This window comes from Sapajus apella, unplaced genomic scaffold (assembly GCF_009761245.1).
Source record: "Sapajus apella isolate SASKATOON/1434 unplaced genomic scaffold, GSC_monkey_1.0 scaffold12, whole genome shotgun sequence".
NCBI classification, from domain to species: Eukaryota; Metazoa; Chordata; class Mammalia; order Primates; family Cebidae; genus Sapajus; species Sapajus apella.
Window position 1 is genome coordinate 13,282,831 of NW_022436952.1, and position 15,838 is coordinate 13,298,668.

General features: G+C 42.2%; 1 long non-coding RNA gene across 1 annotated transcript in view; it reads right to left on the reverse strand.

Annotated features, from left to right (window-relative positions):
* Positions 1–13,078: 13,078 nt before the first annotated feature.
* Positions 13,079–15,838, reverse strand: part of LOC116552641 — a 7,939-nt gene continuing 5,179 nt past the window's right edge. Inside the window, exon 2 of the long non-coding RNA XR_004269476.1 lies at positions 13,079–13,160. This is a non-coding gene — a long non-coding RNA (uncharacterized LOC116552641). The remainder of the gene's footprint in view (positions 13,161–15,838) is intronic.

The following is a 15,838-nucleotide window of genomic DNA, read 5'->3' on the forward strand; positions in this document are numbered from 1 at the left end:
TCTCTCTAGATGATACTCATATTCCATCCACTGTTACCTTAGCCTTCTGTAATCTCTTAAAATCTATTAATATCATTTGAGACAAGGGCGGTGGCTCGTGCCTATAATCCCAGCACCTTGGGAGGCCAAGGTGGGAGGATCAGTTGAGCCCAGGAGTTTGGGACCAGCCCGGGCAACATAGTGAGACCTTGTCTCTATGAAATATCAAAAAAATTAGCTGGGCATGGTGGAGCATGCCTGTGGTTTCAGCTACTCCGGAAGGCTGAGGTGGGAGGATTGCTTGAATTCGGGAGGTTGGGGCTGCAGTGAGCTATGATCACGTCACTGCACTCCAGCCAGGGTGACAGAGGGAGCGCTGTCTCAAAAAAATTTTTTTAAAAAGGCCAGGTGTGGTGCCTCACGCCTGTAATCCCAGCATTTTGGGAGGCCAAGGCGGATGAGTCATTTGAGGCCAGAATTTTGAGACCAGACCGGCCAACATGATGAAACCCAATCTCTACTAAAAATACAAAAATTAGCTGGGCATGGTGGCAGGTGCCTGTAATTCCAGATACTTGGCAGGCTCAGGTAGGAGAATCACTTAACCCTGGGAGGTGGAGATTTCAGTGAGCCAAGCCTGTGCCATTGCACTCCAGCCTGGGCAACAAGAGTAAAACTCTGTCTAAAAAAAAAAAAAATCATTTGAGACTGTTTCAAAGGCCATATCTCTCATTATGTCTTTTCTTGTTATTCCCAAGCAAATGAACTCTTTCCCTTCTTCTCCTGTAATTGTTTCATGACAATTTACTTTCCCTATCCAAGTCACATCCATAGTTCCAGAACGAGGGCTGTGGCACATTATTAATTCTCTCCTATTCCAGGGGCAAGTCACCTTTTCCTGCTGTGCCTTCGTCTTCTCATCTGTAAACCAAAGAAAGCTGACTCAGATGAGATGATTTTTAAGTCCCAATTCACCTTTAACAATTTATCATTCCATCATTTTTCCCATAGTAGACAAACCTATCTGTCAATTCTTACATATGCCTTATTGCACAACTGGGACAGTGATCCTTCAATTTCTTAAAGCCACAGATGCTTTGAGAATCTGATGTAAGCCTTGACTCCTAATTTTCCCCAAATGAATTTAGAGATTTGGATATTTAAGGACAATGTGTTTGTTAAACCGTCTGTTTAAGGGCCTGAGGTTAAGAATTTGGCTGTTTAAGTCTGTGTTTGTTTCTGTTTCTCTTGAGTATAGTCGGAAGGTTCAATAAATTTTTTCGCTGTGAATCACATTCAAACAGGAAGGTGAATACTAAAAAATAATTATGTGGGTTTACTCTTGGGACTTCAGTATAAGTTTCATTACTTTCAGGTCACCTTTGGTGTTAAATCTCTACTCATGTCAACACATTAAAAAGGCAAATTGAGAGGCTTTCAAAGTACATTCAAAATAGGCCATGCCCGTTACTCTTTTAGGCACCATTAACCATCAAGCATTTTGATAAATCCTACATAGCAATTTGTGATTTCAGATTTCCTGTGTGAGAGGACTGTGAATGCTCAAGCATTTATAATGTAATGCTATTCCTCAAACAAGAGGACACAGATTTTTGGGAGATTAATTTATGGTCATAAGAGTAGATTGGGAAAGGATAAACCAGGCAGTTTTCAAATAAATCTGCCTTATTAGAAAATACATAAATGTTCTCTAAATGAAGAAGAGCAGTGTTTGTATAGGCTTGCATTAAACAAATATATTCCTGACCCAGGCTTGGTGTCTCACACCTGTAATCTCAGCATTTTGTGCGGCCAAGGTGGGCGGATCACCTGAGGTCAGGAGTTTGAGACCAGCCTGGCCCAAGTGATGAAATCCTGTCTTTACTAAAAATACAAAAATTAACTGGGTGTAGTGGAGGGCAGCTGCAATCCCAGCTACTCGGGAGGCTGAGGCAGGAGAATTGCTTGAACCTGGGAGGCAGAGGTTGCAGTGAGCCGAGATCTCGCTATTGCAGTCCAGCCTGGGTGACAAGAGTGAAACTCTGTATCAAAAAACAAACAAATCAACTATATATCTATATATCTACATATATATATATATATATATATAATATATATTGCTGTTGACAGCTCTCAAGATCTTTATCTGACTATCTCACTAAAGGGAAAAGTATTTGACTATGCCATTAATCCAGAGGACGATGCCTGCTCTTGAGATTAATGGAGGCATAGAGTTGGGATTTTCCTGCTAGCTGAACATCTTCATGCGAGTATGTGCTCCCTGTCTTTAGATTGTGTCTTTTCTCTTTTGTTTCTCCTTCCTACTTTACATTAAAGGGAGATTAACACAAGATATACTACTTAGTTTGGGGGTATAAATTCCGTATTGTGAACCTGGATTTTTTTTCTCTCTTTCGCACCAATTATTTGGTGCAGTTCAGCAGTAAAGCTAAGAATAATGATGTGATCTGCTATCTGGAAGTTCTATTATTCACTTTCTCCAATTGTTCCTCCATCCAAGCAAACAAACAGGCCCCCAGTCACAATGTGCAGCGACAGGAATTTAATTAATATTCCTTCTGACGATGCTGGCCTGTTGACATCCATATGTGTGAAATTAACATGGGAGTGCTGGGAAGGGCAGACCCTGGTCTCTTTAAATAATAGGGAAGCAAGGAAAGGAAGTGCTGGGTGGAGGAAGGCATGGTCTCTGGCTAGGGCTCCACCCCGATGAACCTAGATGAGGACAGACATTGCCTGCCCAAATGTTGTATTTCCCAAGACCACCTGGCCTGCCACACCCCCAGACCATAGCCTGCAGGCACACAGGCGGCCACACTTCCAAAGGAGCATCTCGAGCCTCTGGTTGTTGAGAAGAGCAAGCCAGCCAAAGAGCATGCCTGCAGGCCATGGAGTCTGGCCAGGGCAGTCTGGCTGCGGCAGTGCGAGGAAAGCTAGGCTGCTGAGCCGCCCAACTGCATGGGAAGACTGCCTGCCTTCTGGCTCCTCCATCGGCTGACAGCTACTTCCACGCAATAAAATTTTACACTCAATCTCCAAGCCCACGTGTGATTTGATTCGTCCAGTACACCAAGGCACGATACCCCAGGGTACAGAAATCCCTCTGTCCTTGTGATAAGGAAGGGGGTCCAATTGAGCTGGTTAACTCAAGCGGCCTGTAGATGGCAAACTAAGCACCCTGAACCACACGCCCACGGGGGCCTCAGGAACTGTCAACATTCACCCCTAGACGCTACCAACATCCACCCCAGACACTGCCAGTGGGGTCAGAGTCCCACAGCCTGCCCGTGTGTATGCTCCCCTAGAGGTTTCAGCCGCGGGGCACTGAAGATGCGAGCCCCACCCCCGTGGCATGCCCTGCGAGGGAGATTCCCGTTTCAGAATGAGAAGTTGACTCACACCATTGATTAATTCGGTTTTGAATGTTCTGTGCTGCTGTAAGTCATCTCTAGGTGACCTGGGTTTGAGTCATCTCTCCAGATACTCACTGGGTCAAATTTTCTGCAGCTAGGTCCTAGATTTTTTTGTGTTGTTCAAACTTATCCTTCTGAAAACATGACAAAACCCATTTGGTATGTGTCCAATATGTGTGACGTATATGGGTCTTTTATGAAGTTTGAATTTAAGGGACAAAAGTTGGCATAAGTATCTTTGCCTCAGGGAATTTGTCCCTGAGTCTCAAGGAGAGGTTAGGGCTACTGTTAGAAATTCTCATACTGTTCAGTTCTTTATGATTTTAGACTTATTGCTATCATATTTATATAGCTGATTATGCAATTATTTGTTTACTGTATTTCTTCATAAGGAACTGTGTCCTTTAAAATAATTTTTTTACACCAAAAATTTAGCAACACGCCTAAAATAGATGCTAAAAATGATTTCTTGCTTGGGTATGGTAACTCACACCTGTAATCTCAGCACTCTGGGAGGCCAAGGCAGGAGAATCACTTGAGTCCAGGAATTCGAGACCAGCCTGGGCAGTACAGCAAGAACCCATCTCTACAAAAATAAAAGTAAAAAGCCCAGCGTGGTGGCATGTGCCTATAATCCCAGCAACTTGGGAGGCTGAGGCTAGAGAATTGTGCCTAGGAGTTGATGGCTGTAGTAAGCTTTGATGGTGCCACTGCACTCCCTGGGCAACAGATTGAGACCCTGTCTCTCAAAAATAAATAAATAACATAAAAATATTTATGGAACAAATTGTTACTATTTATTATTATCACTAATAGTAGTAGGAACATTTGTAGAAGTCTTTACAGTTTTCAAAGTCCTATACGTTGTTAACTCGTCATGAATGGATCTTAAAAATATAATGCTGACCGGGGACAGTGGCTCACACCTGTAATCCCAGCATTTTGGGAGGCCAAAGTGGGTGGATCACCAGGTCAGGAGTTCAAGACCAGACTGGCCAAGATGGTGAAACCCTGTCTCTACTAAAACTACAAAAATTAGCCAGGCATGGTGGCAAGCACCTGTAAGGAGAATCGCTTGAACCTGAGTGGCAGAGGTTGCAGTGAGCCGAGATCGTGCCACTGCACTCCTGGGTGACAGAGTGAGACTCTGTCTCAAAGCAAAAACAAAAACCATAAGGCTGAGTGAAAACAAAACAGCACAAGCTTGATGCCACAATATGGATTATGCAAATTTAAAACACATAAATACACAAATTAGCACTATGTAGGATTTAAGAATCCATGTGCACCTAAGCACATATAGTGAACACATAAGCTAGAGAGAGAGAATCTGAGAGGAGGAGATTTGTACTTACGTAGAGAATAAATTGAAAAACATAATTAAGCAGGAGTGAGGCCTTGCACAGACTGAAGGTAGTAAGATATTGGGAACTGAGAAGTATAATTATCTTAATTCTAACCCAAGGCCCAGGAGAGGGAGAAGAGAGAGATTTGTGTACACTAGATTTTGGGAAAAAAATCTAAAATAATTATTTATACCATATTTTGAGTGTGTTCAATTTTCCAAACACCTGATTCTTGACTCAACATCACCTTGCTCCCCCAAATCATTGTTCTATTCTTCTTCCTTCTCTTGTTTCTCTTGCTCACACACTCTCAAAATATCCTTGTTATAAAGAACTGATTATCCATGCAAGAACATGGATGAATCTCAAAGCATAATACTAAGTGGAAAAGCCATACTCAAGAGCTACATACTGTATGATCTCATTTACAAGACAGTCTGAAAAAGGTGAAACTCTAGGAACATAAATCACACCAGTGATTGCCAGGGACTGCTGTGGGGAAGAGGACTGATTACAGAGGAGTGGGAGGGTTGCTTGAGCCCAGGAGTTCCAGGCTGCAGTGAGCTTTGATTGTGCCACTGCACTCCAGCCTGGACAACAGAGTGAGACCCTGTCTCAAAAAAACAAAAACAAATGCCAAAACAAAGAAAACGCATAAGTAAATAATTTAGTTGTGTATAAATTGTTCTGTACATTTAAACACAGAAAACAAACACATTTCTATGAATATCCAGAAAAACGTAGCTCATTTTTATGATCTTCATTTCTTTAATGAGGCAAAAAAGCAAAAGCAAACAAAACCCAAAAAACACAGACTCCCACCAGTGGTAGTATTGAAAGAGTTAAATGTCTCCCCGAAATCAGACTGTTTTTGATTCTGTAATGTGGTTAGTCAATAGAACAATTCAGGGCAGAGAATTCTTGTGGAAGAAGGCTGCAAATGCAGGTTACATTAGGGATCCACTGAGACATTGGTTTGGAGTACCAGATGGGAAAGATTGCAGATATGGTGATTGACAAACTCATATTTTCCTGGGTAATTTGTTAGTGAGATAGTTAAGGTCTAGCTTGAAATAATTTTGGACAGATTTTAGGGCAAGCAGTTTGATGTTGTGGGAAGTGTATGGCCTTGGATTAAATCTTGGATTTAGATGAATAAACCTGGGTTGAATATTGACTTCTCCACTTAATACTGAAAAATATTATTAATATAGATATTAAGTTAATTAATACTTAAGTATTCATACTTAATAAGTATTACCTATATTAACTTAATATATTAACCTCCAGCTGTTCATTTCCTCATCTGAAAAATTGGCTAATAAAAGATGCCATGTGCAGGGCATGGTGGCTTACGTCTGTAATCTCAGCACTTTGGGAGGCCAGGAATTCAGGACCAGCCTTAGCAACGTAGCAAGGCCTCATCCCTACAAAAATTTAAAAAATTAGCCAGGTGTGGTGGCATGTGCCCGTAGTCTTAGCAACTCAGGAGGCTAACGTGGGAGGATCATTTGAGCCTAGGAATTTGAAGTTGCAGTGAGCTGTGATAGAACCACTGCACTCTAGCCTGGGCAACAGAAATTATGTCTCTAAATAAATAAATAAATAAAAATTTTACAAAATCGGGCATGCAGGGTTGTCATGAGGATTTGAAATAAAGAACTAAAACCGCACTTCAGTTTTTTAAGGGACTAGCACATAATAGGTGCTCAACAATTCATAACACTTAAATATTTACTGTGGATTAGAAAGCACAATCTATAATAGGTCAGGCCCAGAGACAGAATACTCTGGCCTAGGAGATCATGAGCCTCAGATGTGGAGAGGTCCTTTGAAGGCCAATTACGGTGTCTGAGGAATGATGGAAGACTCCTCCCAACCCCCACAAAGCTGGATAACTCTCTGTTAAAGAGGCCTTTCCCATATGATAATAAGTTTAATTCTAAGCTGGGAATTTAGCTTCATTTATCCAAGAACATTTGGCCTCTGAGTCAGAAGGAAAAGGTATTTCTTCTGTTCTAATTGGAGTTCCACATGATTCTCCAGACTACATAATAATATAGTAACCACCCCCTCGCCCCTTACTCTCAGGGATCTGTTCTAAGACCCCCAGTGGATATTTTCAAGTTTAGGTGGTACTGAATTCAATATATACTATTATTTTTCGTATATATAATGTCTACGGTAAAGCTTAATTTTAAAATTAGGCACAGTATGAGACTGATACTAATAATAAAGCTGGACACTGGCTCACACCTGTAATCCCAGCACTTTGGGAGGCTGAGGTGAGAAGATTGCTTGAGCCCAGGAGTTCAAAGTCAGCCTAGGCAACATAGTGAGATCCCATCTCTAAAAAAAAAATTGTCAGTCATGGTGGCACGAGCCTGTAGGTAGCCCAGTTACTTGGCTGAGGCAAGAGTATTGCTTGAGCCCAGGAGTTTGAGGCTGCAGTGCGTTATGACCTGGCCACTGCATTCCAGCCTGGGTGACAAGAATGAGACACTGTTTCTAAATAATAATAACCACATACTGTAATAAAAGTTATATAAATATGTGGTCTCTTATTATACTATACTGAGAATAAGAGGAGATTACTATAGTATATTTAAAGGCTAGACAAACATAATAGGAGAATATTGATTAGTAAGTCCTTGGCTTGGTATGGTGGAAAGTACTCTGCATTTGAAAATAGGAAGCCTGGGTAATTGATCTGTGTTTTTACCCCCGCAGTAGGTACTTGAGGTCAATACTTGTTCCTTTTGGGGTTTCATTTTCTGACTATAAGAAAAGAGGATGTTGAAGACTGGGTGTCTATAATCCCAGCACTTTGGGAGGGTGAGACAGGTGGTTCACTTGAGGCCCAGACAAGACCAGCCTGGTCAACATGGCAAAACCCAGACTCTACTAAAAATACAAAAATTAGCTTAGTGTGGTGGCATGGGCCTGAATATCCCAGCTATTCAGGAGGCTGAGGCACGAGAATCACTTGAACCCAGGAGGCAGAGGTTGCAGTGATCTGAGATTGTGCCACTGCACTCCAGCCTGGGTGACAGAGCAAGGCCTTGTCTTAAAAAAAACAAAACAAAACAAAAAGAAAAAAGAAGATGTTAAATGGCTTTTAAGGTCCTGTCCACCTAGGACATTCTAATATTCTATAGTTGATACTGGAGAAGGATCTTAATTAATTAATTGATTTATTCAAGGCTCAATATGTATTCATTCCACGTGGAACCCTGTGCCATATGCTGGGGAGTTAATGAACAAGCTCAGCAGAGGCCTTTCCTGAACTGAGCTTGTATCTCTATTGCAGTGCTACTTGTCTAGGCTCAATTCCCATTCGATGTTTTCATCTGGAACATAGAGGGCATGTTAATTCCATTTGTAAGAAGTTCAGATCTGGTAGTGCTGACCAAGACATTACATGGCAGAATCAGGTTAAAAAACAAAGCTAAAAAAATAAAAAACTTCTAAAGTTTGGAAAGATGACCAAGACTCACAAGTTAAATACATAAGATACAACTCAGTGCACATAGAAGGCAAGTCTTCAACTCAGATTTAAAAGGCACAGGGTAAGAAACATAGAATGGTAGCTTCAAGCATCTGACCTGTTCTTCTATTTGGGCTTTGGTAACAGGGATTATATAGTCACAAAGTAACAATTATCACGGAGCTGAAAAAGGATTGGGCCTCCCTAAGCTCTCTCCACCTGACAGTTATATAAATGCTATTGATAAGGATGGGAACTAGCTCTCTAATCTTTTCCACTCAGTATTTTCCTTTCCTTTTCTTTCATTCACTCCTTTGAGAGCAGGTGTGCCTTATCTAACATTGTATCCACTCCAATATCCTTAGTCCATAGCTCTTGGATTTGCACACAATAGGCAATTGATAAAATGGAAATAATACCTGACTTTATAGCAGTTCATGTGAAAATAAACCAAAGCAGTTTAATTGATATCAGTCAACTGTGTGATGGGGCTACCAGGAAATACCAAGATCATCTTGGGCTACATGGATAGAATTGAACGGTGGACAGCAAGAGGGCTCTGTGCTCTGTGCTGGGCACACAAGTTCACAAGCAATGTGTTCCATTCTGGGTATGACATTGAATGAGCGATATTAAAATCGGAGATTGTTCAAACAAAATGAACAAATTAGGGACAGCACAGCAAAGTGTAATAACATCATTTTGGAGTCAGACTTGTTCAGACTGACACAAGTTCTGATGCTTACTATGTCACCTTGGGGAAGTTACTTAATCTCTCACAGCCTCGGTTTACTTGTCTGTATAATGGAAATAATGATAGTATCTACTTCATGGATTATGCCAAGGACTATGATCATCACGATCAATTATCGTTTACATTTGGAGGAATTAGAGTTGTTTAGCGGAGGATTTGAAGACTTATGAGTTTGGGTGTGGGATACATGGGATATTATGTCTATCTTTAGATATTTGAACAACTGTTGTTAGAAGAGTTATTGTGTATATGTTGGGTAGATGCATATGACAAAATTAGGTCAAATAGTGGGATTTGCAGAGAAGATGACATTGCCTCAACAAATGGCATACATTTTTGACAATTAGCTTTGTTTAAAAATGGAATTCAGTTCTTTCATCAGGTGGTGATTTCCAGACCACAGTGAATGTTCAAGCAGAGACTGGTTTCTGTGTCTTAGAACGGTATAGAGGAAAGCCCTGCACTGGCAGAGTGAGTTTGGGCTATTAGGAGTTTCCAGACTTGACTGTGCAGGAGAACCATCTGGCAGTAGAGCTCAGGGTTTCTGATAAGCTCCTTAGATGGTTTGGGTAAAGCCAGTCTCTGGATAGATGATGGAGATCCACTGGACTGCAGGATGGGTGCTCTTTCATGTATATTTTGTTATGATGGGCTTCCAGTGGGGAAGTGCTTTGAGCCAGGAGACAGGAAGATAAGAAGGAGCCACAGATGTTTTAGAGTCATTTGGTTAGAAGAGAGGCTTCAAGTTTGGGAGCCACTGGAGTCTAGTTTGAATAAGAAGTTAGTGTCAGTGTATGGAGAGCTTTAGATGCTAGGTATGGGAGTTTGCAGGTTACCAAGCAGGGGTCCATGATAAATGCAGGGCAAAAGAAGTTACACAAAATCACATGCTGAAAAGTTGAGCTAAATGATGAAGAAAAGATAAGTCCAGGCATCATATTCCATCCCTTTTGGAGCTCTCAAGTGAGGAACCCGTAGCTTGAGTTGTCATCTTCCATTTTCTTTATTTCGGAGTTCCTCTTCATGGCACCCTGGGTGGTGAGGACCCACAATGTTCCTGCTGCTTTCCAGGCTGAGGGAGTGGGCAGGAGGAGGAGCTTTCACCGAAGTGATTCTCTCAGCTGTAAAGGAAGCATCCTGGGTCTGCTCAACAGAAAAGCCACGGATCACGTATCAGAGGTGCCAAGGGCTGGAAGCCAAAGTTCAGAATTTCCTCTTGAGGAGCAAGTTCTTTTGCCTACCTCCTACCCGCTGACTTCCTCCACGTAAGCACTTTTGTTCTTATCTCAAGGCAATTCTTAAATTAATTAGTTGCAATTATTAGCTCTGCCACAGTGGAATGCACTGTAACAGAAGGGGGAAATGAGGCCATCAGGGAGATGCAGTTGGGTGTTCTGAGACAACACACAGAGGAACTGCAATTGTTACATTGACCAATTAAGTCCCAAAAAAACCCCCCAAAAACCTAAAACCAAAACCTGTTGCAAATAGAAACACAAAGCATGAGGCAAATATTGTACTTACACAGTGTTCGTTCTAATGTCTGCCCACATCCAGAGGCAATGAAATGTCCTTGAGGATGGTCTCCCATGACAGTAAGTCACAGCAGGCGGAAAGAGCAGTGAGCCTTATTAGAAGCTATAGGTTCAAAGGCTTCTTTTTATTAGCTGTGGGATTTGGGGGCCAGTTAGTTCCATCACCTACGCAAACAGAGACACCAACCTCAAAGGGTGTTGGAGCCTAACATAGGAAGAACCTTTGGTTATATTTTCAGTTTGATAAAGGCAGATTGAGTTTGTCATTGTCTCTGCTGCAACCTGGCTCTCCTGCTGGGCCAATACAAGATTTGCTTGGCCCTGTATTTGTGCCTTCATGAAGATTGTTGCGACTTTTTTTTCTTTTTTTTTTTTGAGACGGAGTCTAGCTCTGTCGCCCAGGCTGGAGTGCAGTGGTGTGATCTTGGCTCACTGTAACCTCCACCTCCTGGGTTCAAATAATTCTCCCACCTCAGCTCCCGTATAGGTGACTGCAGGCATGTGCCACCATGCCCAGCTAATTTTTTGTATTTTTAGTAGAGATGGGATTTTGCCATGTTGGCTAGGCTGGTCTTGAACTCCTGACCTTAAGTGATCCACCTGCCTCGGCTTCCCAAAGTGCTGGGATTACAGGAGTGAGCCACCATGTCTGCCCAAGACTGTCATTATTTTTTGGGATTGTCTCTGCTACTCCAGTGCCATTCCCAGGCAAAACTAAATTTGTACGTTTTCAGGGAGGTATTATAATAATAACCTCTCTGATGGTTTGGGAGTTGTTTTAGTTCCCTAGGGCTGCCATAACAAGTACCAAAAAATGGGACCACGTGCGGTGGCTCACCTGTAGTCCTCACCTGTAGTCCTAGCTACTTGGGAGGCTGAGGCAGGAGGATTGCTTAAGCCCAGGGGGTTGAGGCTGCAATGAGCTATGATCATACCATTGCACTCTAGCATGGGCGATGGAGCTACACTGTTGCAAAAAAAAAAAAAAAAGTACCAAAAATTAGGTGGCTTTAAACAACAGAAATGTATTGTTTCATAGTTGTGGAGACTAGAAGCCTTAAATGAAGGCGATGGCAGAGCCAAGTTTTCTGATGGCTCTATGGGAAGAGAATTGTTCCTTTCCTTCTCCGACTTCCAGTTTGCATTCAATTCTTGAGTTCCCGAGCTTGGAGATGCATCATTCCAGACACATGACTGCCTTCGCTCTGCATGCCTTAGAGCATCTTCTATGTGTGTCTGTCTCTGTGCACAAATTTCCCCTTTTTTATCATTACTCTGGTCAGGTTAGATTAGGGCCCACTGTAATGACCCTATTTTAACTTGATTACCTCTGTAGAGACCCTATTTCTGGATGAGGCCTCATTCTGTGTACTGGGGATTAGGACCTCAACATATCTTTTTAGGGGGACACAATTCAACCCATAACAGAAGTCACACAGATCTGGGTTCAAATCTTGGCTCTACCATTGATTAGATATGGTCTTGAGATCTGGGTTCAAATCTTGGCTCTACCATTTATTAGATATGGTCTTGGTCAGCTTATTCACCTTTCTAAGCCTCAGTTTCTTTATTTCTAAACTTGGAAAGATATTATTAATTACCTCATAGGGTTGCTATGAGGATAAAAAGGGATAATGTTTTCCAAGGGCCTGGCAAGTGAAGAAGAGGGGCATTTTCATGGACCTATTATCCTTTTTTTTTTTTTTTTTTTTTAGAGAGAGAGAGAGAGAGAGAGAGAGAGAGAGCAAACAGCTCTTCCCAGAAGACTTTTGGAGAAACGGGACACATTCCCGTGTCCTAGTTACTAAGGAAGATGGGAAAGTGAATATTTGTTTTCAGACTAAACAAAGGGAGATGAGACCCTGCCAGCGAAGAAGAGGTGAAGTATGGGTGGAGTATGATCAACAAGTAGGTAACCAACAGTAATTGCCAGGCCCATGTGGCTACTGTCTTTCTTGCACACCCCTTTCTTCGTATTTTCTCAGTAGAACTCAGGCTTTCTCTGAATGTCTGTATACAGTAGGTGTTCTGGTATGATTTGATTAAATCTCCATGGTGCTCATAAAGTTGGCTGAGGTTTCTCTCACCATAGTGATGTACAGGGACTTGGATGCTCGTCTTCTATCCCTTTATGACCTGAAGAATCAAATTTAACTGAAGAATCATCTTTTTTTCTTAGAGAAGGGTACAATTTTCCCATCAAGGATATTTGAAGCTGGGCATGGTGGCTCATGTCTGTAATCACAGCACTTTGGGAGGCCAAGGCAGGTGGATTGTTTGAGCCCAGGAGTTTAAGACCAGCATGGACAACATGGTGAGATCCTGTCTCTACAAAAAAATACAAAAATTAGTTGGGAGAGATGGTATACACCTGTAGGGAGGCTGAGGTGAGAGAACCACTTGAATCTCAGAGGTTGAGATTGCAGTGAGCCGTGACTGCACCAGTGCACTCTAGCCTGGGCAACAAAGTGAGACCTTGTCTCAAAAAAAAAGTCAGGTAGTACCTATTGTTATGTTGGGGGTAGGTTATTCCTCAGATTTTTTTTTTTTTTTTTTTTTTTGAGACAAGGTCTCTCTCTGTCACCCAGGCTGGAGTTCAGTAGTGTAATCTTGTCTCAATGCAGTCTCGACCTTCCAGGTTAAAGTGATCCTCCCGCCTCAGCCTCCCAAGTAGCTGGAACTACAAGTGCCACAATACCCAGCTAATTTTTGTATTTTTAGTAGAGACAAGATCTTGCCGTGTTGCCCAGGCTGGTCTTGAACTCCTGGGCTCAAGTGATCTGCTTGCTTTCACTTCCTAGAGTGCTGGGAGTGCAGGTGTGAGCCACCACACAGGGCCTGTTCCTTAGATTTTATTCAGTCTTAGATCTCCAACCAACTGGTGGGGTTTAGGAATAATAGGAGTCCAGTTTAAGAGGATAGAAACAGTCATTTACAAACATGTTTCTTGACATGGAATGCTTCCTTCAAATAGAAGCTTACAAGGAAGTCCAACATATAAAACACATTTTAGCAGCCCTGTTCTGGTTGAAATGGGATTGGCTGTGAAAACTCAGGCATATTCCACTTACCTTGTTTCTTTACAGTGTCTCTTAAGACACCTTTGTGGAGCTCTTCAGCCACCTGAGAGTTAAAAAAAACCCCACTGGGATAAATGTTCATTGGTGAGGATGCTATTTGTACCCAGATCTGTCATATCAGTATCTAATTTTGAATCTGGGAAAGAATGAAACCCCTGTGCAGCAGCAGAGATTCCAAAGTCCTGCAGACTCATGGGAAGGCTGCTTTCCTGTGATTTCTCATGAGCTCTATAGTGCTCCATCTTTCTGATAGAGAGGGCTCTCTGCATTCCCAATAGGGTAGCCTAACCCACAAGTTTCTCCCAGGCATTGAGTCAGCTGCAGATCCTGACACTGACTTCCAAAGACAGAGGATTTCTCAGTTTTTCAGTGCATGTAAAGCTTCTAGCTCCTGCTTCCATGGGATTCAGTATTGCTACAGTGACCTCAAGGTATAGGGATGGAATGTATCCTCCATAGCAGTGCTTAGGACCACAGGCAGGTATCAGGATTCTTGCAACATCTGAATATGTATTTAAATCTAGTTGTGCAGCCGGATGTGGTGGCTCATGCCTGTAATCTTACCACTTTGGGAGGCTGAGGGGGGCAGATTACCTGAGGTCAGGAGTTTGAGACCAGCCTGGATAACATGGTGAAACCCTGTCTATACTAAAAATACAAAACTTAGCTGGGTGTGGTGGTGCACACCTGTAATCCCAGCTACTCAGGAGGCCAAGGCAGGAGAATCACTTGAACCAGTAGGGAGAGGTTGCAGTGAGCTGAGATTGCGCCATTGCACTCCAGCCAGGACAACAGAGGGAGACTCCATCTCAAAAAGTAGTAAATAAATAAATAGGCTGGGAGTGGTGGCTCATGCCTGTAATCCAAGCACTTTGGAGGCCAAGGCAGGTGGATCACCTGAGGTCGGGAGTTCAAGACCAGCCTGACCAACATGGTGAAACCCTGTCTTTATAAGTAAAATAAAATAAATAAATAAATCCAGTTGTGTGCTAACATAGCCTAGTGGCTGAGATTCAGATTTTGCATCTGTTGTGATGATTTTGAACCCAGCTTTGCCTCTTTCTTATTGCACAAGGTTGACCAAATTACTTCTCAGCCTTAGTTTTATTATAAAATAAGGACAATAATATTTTCATTTTAGAGCCGTTGTGAGTATTAAGTGAGGTGAGATGAGCAAAAACACCTTTCCTTGTGTATGCTGTCAGTAAGAACCCCTGTTGCTGCTGTTGCAGAAAATGGTAGGTGTGCCTTCAACCCTGGAGAATACTTTTACTTCCTAGCCAGGACACCGTCACAATTTTTGCTGCGAACATTATCTTGGACCACTTGACCTTTTCTTCAGAAACATGATCTTTGCTGCAAAAAGCCTCACCCTACTCCTGCAACCCCACCTGTTCTGTGAAAGAGGGCCAGGCGCTTAAAGTGTCCTGTAGTAACCTTGCCACCACTTCCAATTCGGCACCATGAGCAGAGGTAGAACAGAAATAAATTGGTTGGGATGTCATGCGTACCTAGATAGCCTGTACTTTTGGCACAGGCATGGGTGAAGGGGCTGAGAAGTACATAGTGAGCTGGACAGGAAAGGCAGAGGCAGGAAAAAGGAGTGTTCCGAAAAAAAAAAAAAAAAAAAAAGCAATGATCTTTTGACTATCTAAAACCCCAGGCCTGCATACTAAATCTTTGGAAGCGCAAAGACAATTTGAGTTTCTCTAAAATCAAACCTGGGTGTGATAACCTTACTATAGTTATGATGGAGTTGAATGCTTAAGTATTTAATGATGAAAACCTCTCCCAAACTTCTGATTTCAATCTCCAGGCTGCTAAACAGACTCTAGATAATGGGATCCAAGTATCCATATTTTAAACAAGCTCTCCAGGTGATTCTGCTCAGCCACTTATTGGTTGATTTTTTTGAGGGGGTGTATTCACTTACTTCAAACCGACATCCCTTGGATACATGCTCTTTCGATGTAGTGCAGAGGTGCAGGATTTCTTTTGATGTCTAATAATAATTATCATATGGGCAAAATTTCATAGAAGTTGAAGGAAGTCTGGTTTGGGATCAGGAAACCTCAAGTCTAATAATCATTTTCTTTTAGTTTCCCCATAGGAGCTTGGCCTAATCATGTAGCTGCTGTTTCAGAGATAATGGTTGCTCTTTGCGTTGCCTCATGATCATCATGGGGTCTGTACAACAGCAGGGGCAACCATGATTATCTCTTC